Genomic DNA, 6,000 nt, shown 5'->3' on the forward strand with positions numbered 1-6,000 from the left:
GGTGTTTCCCTGCCCTGCTTTAAGTTGTTTTTCTTAATTATTATTACTTTCAAGAACCCAACAGCTGCAAAGTGCTACGTGTAAAGCATCCACTGTACTTCTCTATTTAGTTCTTCCTCAAAGTCTGCGGACCTGCACGTGACCAGTTCTTCCTCAGTGCCAGTAACCCTGCACATGGTCTCTCCTATGTGCCTCTGCAGCTGAGTCACTCACCAGATAAAGATTTGCTTCCTTCCCACACACATCACCCTCCCTCCATCTGCACAGGCCACTCTGTACATGGATAAGCACTCATTGACATCACAGTATGTAATATACATCCACTTATTTTTTTAACTTGATTAGTTTGCCCCAGGTTCTTTGTGCATCTTTGTTTTCTTTAGAAAAAGAAAGGGTGAAACATGCACGCGATAAGTGCTCTGCAACGTGAGGGGAAATTCACTTCTCCGAGAATGTAGAAATCTCAATGTTTGGGAAAAAGAAGTGAGACATTGATCACCGCACACTAGCATCATTTCATACGCTGATGCACAAACTGAGCCCAACATCGCTTCCTGCTAACACACACACGAACGCGCACACACACATATAGACGCACGCGCGAACTGCTGCTGATTGTGCTGTGACCATGCTGTGCACCTGAAGCCTTCACAGCGATGTTTTGTTAGTGAAAGTTGACAAACGCATTTCCAGTGTGTGAAGTCCGAACAATTGGTTCCCTCAATACGTGGAAATGTGCTGAAGGATACTAAAAGTCATATCTAATCTGGCAGTTTTCAAACTGGAACAATCATCATTTACACACTTTCAAACTTTATCATCATGCCATCTGTATTTGGTTTAACAAAAGAAACCATAAAACACAACTAAGATCCATCATGGCATCAACACGTTAAGACTTACTCCAGGAAAGCAGACTAATGATTTTCTCTGTTTAAACATCCTTCCATCAGTAGACCAAGGAATATTCTATTTTACTACTGCAAATATTTGTTTCAATCAATCAAAGAGCATTTGTAAATCAGTTACACAGAGTAAAGTAACCAGGATACGTAAACAGCAAATAAAATGTACATGAGTGTTTCACATGTAGGCATAAACAGATGTCATTACAGGGTAGCATACTACGATCAGTGCATATTGTTGTGGCACAGTTCTCCACTGCAACAAGCAATGTGGCATAAACAAATAAATGCACAAAGATAATGGAACAGGAATGTAGCCCAGTTGGTTTGAAAGCTGTTGAACTTTCAATTCAATTTTTTGTTACCAAATAGTGACCCTGGGAGTAATTTGCTGGCTTGATCGTGTGCACCTCCCACCCCCCCCCACATCCTCATGTGTCTTTCGCATTTTCTCTTGTAACTTCCAAGGAGAAAAAGTTGTCCCCATGCTGGGAGAGATGATCCCTTGTAGAAAGTTGGTTATTGAAAAGGAACACACTTTTGGGAAAAGTTTAAACTTGACCTTCTTTGAGAGTAAGACCAACAGAGCGTGGTCTGAGCACTGAGCATGTTTCCCTTGATACAGAGGCAAAGGTGGCAAGGTGGGCAAATGGTATGGTCCGAGTGCGTTGCCCGCAGTCCAGCAGTCCTGAGTTATGAACGGGCTGGGAGAGAGCGGAGTGATGTTTTAGGCAGCCAGCAGCGGCATGAGGTGAGTTCGCTGTTAGCGTGGATGACATGTGAGCACAGGAGGAGCGGGCAGCGGCGTGTGCGCAGCATGTTGCCCGGGATTCGTGGCCAGGTGCCTTTGTGTTGGCGAAATTGTTTAAGGCACCCAGCAGCAGCAGCGTTGGGGCGAGCGTGCTGCCGGCGTCTAGGAGGCGAGAGCCCGGTCAGAGACCACGCATAAGTGCAAACTTTAACCTTTAAACCTGGTCCCTAGTGCATGATCTTGGTTGGGCATGGATCACAGGCATCAGGCCACCAGCAGACAGAGAGGGAAAGACTGCCGGCCAAATAAGATAAATGCACGCAGCGTGCGAGTCCCTGCTTGCTCCCGTGGCAATACTCCGTGGAAGTATATTTGCCAGAAAAGGTGGGACATGCACCCACAAGTAGCCATTTTCAGGCTACGATCTTTTAAAAACTCAGACCAAAGCCTATCCAAAGCCTGGGAGGAGTCAGGCCCCCACAAGTACCAACAACAAGATTGCCTGACAGAGCAAGCGTTGTAGGCTCGACCTAAAAAACAGTGAAAGACCCTTTGCAAAGCTGGACTTGCAACCTTTTCTTTGCTTATTGCTATATTTTGGTACTAAAATGGCACTATAGAGGTGCAACCAGGCGCGCAACACCCATTGGGCTCACGGGGCTTCAGCCCCCCCGTCGTGTGGGTAAGCCCAGGGGGAGACAGCTTCGTGGGCTGGCGAGCATCAAATTGCAGCCGCACCCCAGTACTTAACAGGTCTTTCAAAAATTAACCATGATTGGCATATTTGATTTACTGGTAGTGCCTAGTAAAGTGCACTGAGTGTGCGAGGGCCTGTAAAATCAAATGCTACTTGAACATGCAGATCTGATTGTGCCACCCACACTAGTAGCTTTTTCAAATATGACTCAGACCTGCCACTGCAGTGTCTGCACGTACAGTTTTTAACTGCCATATTGATCTGGCAAGTGCGCCCACTTGCCAGGCACAAACCTTCCCTTTTCTCACATGTAAGGCACCCCTAAGGTAGGCCCAAGGTACCCCCATGGGCAGGGTGCAGTATAGGTAAAAGGTAGGAAATGTGCTGGTGTGTTTTACATGTCCGGATAGTGAAATACTGCCAATTTCATTTTTTACTATTAAAAGACTACCTATCCCATAGGCTAACATGGGAATTACTTTGTAACATCTTACAAGTATAACTTTCCATTGGGACACGATAACGAAATGGAGTTTTTGCTCTCTGAACTCAGAATTAAATAGCACATCTTTTTAGGGAGATTGTTTTTAAATTGTGCGTTTGAAAAGGCCACTTTTAGAAAGCAGTCACTACAAAAAGGATGCGTGTTTAGCGGCCCCATCTGCTGCACTGCTTTAAAGAGAACATTTTCCAAGTAAACCAAGCCTTCGCTGTAAACCAAGTCATCCATGTTAAACCAGTCAACTTATCATGTTAACTATCATAATCTCTGTATTTTTGTGGAATCAATCCGGAGACAGATAGATAGCACTGAATACTTTATTTATGCATTTTCAAAACACTTTCTGTAGCCAATCCAAGCTTTCACATGAGCGTGTGCAGTTAATCATATTTCAGTGCAGGACTTTCAATATAACCCAATGCATTTCGAACCTGTCTGGTTCTTCGTCAGGGGTTGCTGTAACAGATTTAGAAAAATGCATTTAGCCAACGACTCTAAAATGTAACCTGCCCAATACCTAAAGAAACAAAAAAATAATAACCATTTGTTCAACCAAAATTCGCTCCCTTAACCACCCTCACATTTACCCCACCAACTAACCAATGTGGAACATAGCCTTCCCAATACCTGAAGAAACAAGAAAATAATAACCCATAATCCAACCAGAAACCCCCCCTTAACCAACCTTACAGTCACCCCACCAACTAGCCAATGTGAAACATGTTTATAAATGAAAACCTGCTCTCATATCCTACATCTAATTAGTGCCTAAAAGACCAAGTTACCCCTTAAACTACCCCTTGTGCATTCACTACTGAAATTCACAAACCCCTATTTACCTTGTGAATGCCAACACCGGCATTGTAATCTCTTCGTATCTCCACTCCTGCTTCAAAAAATCATTCCCAATGCTCACTCCCTCCCAGCTCTTAACCTGCTCACACAGCTGTGCTGAATAAAAACATGTGACTACCTGACTTAAAGGAAAACTACCTCTTTACTGAACAAAGCGCTACTACAAATCCCATAATGCATCACCCCTGCTATGCATAAACCAAAGCTTATTCACCCTTAACAATGAAGAACTAAATAAATAACCCTGCATGCAATAAAGAATCGACCTAAATATTCAACTGTGCATAGAAAACGTGCTGTGTGAAACATAATTTTGTCTAAAAATTAATAAAACAATGAAATCTTCTATAATAATCCAAAAAATGACGATAACGCCTGTTCAGTGATTGAATCCAACATCATTCTTAATATGTTTGATATACTGTTCATTCATCCAGTCCAAATAGATCTTGTAGGTGTTCCGCTGTCTCCAGAGTGATACTCTTTTTCAACACTTAACTTTTGCTCCCTTCCATGAAACCAATGGGGTGCAGACACGAGTTGGACGATGATTGCGAAGCAAATGTAAATGGAATTGTGAGTGCACTCCTTCCCTTATTTTCTCATTAATGAGAAGATAAGGGAAGGAGTGCACTCACAATTCCATTTACACTTTTAGAAAATAGGCATTTTCTTATTTAACCATTCTGCCTGCCTCTGCTGGTTTGTGTATTGAGGCGCAGGACTGGTGATGTGCATTCACGGTGGACAGCCACAAGGGGGTTTGAGGTTTGTCCTGACTTTCCTGGGTGACTCAGAGCTGAGCTGCATAGACCTTGGCTACATGTAGAGAGTTGGGAGGAGTTTCATTACACCTGAATAGACAGTGTCTTCTCTACATAATGCTGTCTCCACCTCCTGTAGTGATGCAGCATTAGAGAGGACAGAACTAGATTGGACTGGCCTCAGAGCCTCTTGCCACAGAGAGAAAAAGACAAAATGGGATGTAAGTAGTGGGCCTTAAACCCCAGAGAATTTGATCACTTCTGACCTCAAGAGGAACATTTTGCTAAGGAAGAGAGCTGGAGAGCTGTAAGGAGTACTGCCCTTTTGCTGTGTGATTTGCCGGGTTGACCTGCAGTTGCTGCTTCTGCCACGAAAGAGGACAAAGACTGGAACCTTGCTGAGAAACTACTTGAAAAAGCATCTCCAAGGGCTTGTGTGTGCTGGCCTCCTGTTCTGTAGTCTCAGGGTAAGAAAGACTTCACCACCAACTCCCCTGAACTCCACTGCTGGACGTTCTGACTTGCCAGAATGTGTCTAATCCAGTTGTGGACCTCTGGAAGTTGTTCCTGCTGTTGGGAGCTGAAATAAACTGAAGAAAAGCAAGAAAAACAACTCTGATGCCATCAGCGCTGCTGCTAGTGACGCCACAACCTGCACCAAGGCCAGGGGCATCTCTAGTGAAGTGCATGACGCATAGCCCTGACTGCACCGCAACTCTGCTGCCCTTTGAGGCCTGCAGTTATTGGCCTTCCCAATGCCAACACTCACACCATAATGAACACTTCGACTTTGCATCACCTCACCAGTACTGATGCCTCACCGCCGACGACTTCCCCTATCCTGGACTTGACATGTCGCCTCTTCGTGGACACCGCTCCTCACTTCCCCTGTGGCAACCAGGGACCCGGCCTCAACCTCGGCCTGACACCTTAACTCAATGACATGTGCATCATCCATAGCATTTGTTTTCCAAGGTACTGTTGTTTGGGAACCTGCTTGACTCCATTTCTGACACTGCGCATCTTACGGTCAGCGCTGTACTTTGGATTTATGCCTGTCATGACATCATAATAGCCACAGGTGGAGCTACTTGTTTCTACAAGTGCTATTTCTCTAAGTAACTGCAAGTGCAAGTAACTGTTTTTAGGTGCTATTTTGAGATATGTATGTTGGATTTTTGTCTTTTTGGTCTTGCTTTGTTTGTATTACGGTGTTTGAGTACAAACGCTTTACACATTGCCTTTGGATAAGCCTGCCTGCTCGTGCCACGCTACCAAGGGGATGAGCAGGGGTTATCTAAAGTATGTATTCCCCTTACCCCGATTAGAAGCAGGGGGCCCCACTTGGACAAAGCTACTTACCTCTGCCAATTAGAGACCCCCTTCCTAACATTGGTGGTTAGCAGTGAGGACTGATCTTGTATTTGTAATTGACCCACAGTGATTGGTGGACATCACTGGTTTAGTGCAGACCACTACGGAACCATATACTGTGTTTTTCGTTCTATTTTTGATTAACCCTTGAA

This window comes from Lissotriton vulgaris, chromosome 3_1, assembly GCF_964263255.1.
Source record: "Lissotriton vulgaris chromosome 3_1, aLisVul1.2, whole genome shotgun sequence".
Lineage (NCBI taxonomy): Eukaryota > Metazoa > Chordata > Amphibia > Caudata > Salamandridae > Lissotriton > Lissotriton vulgaris.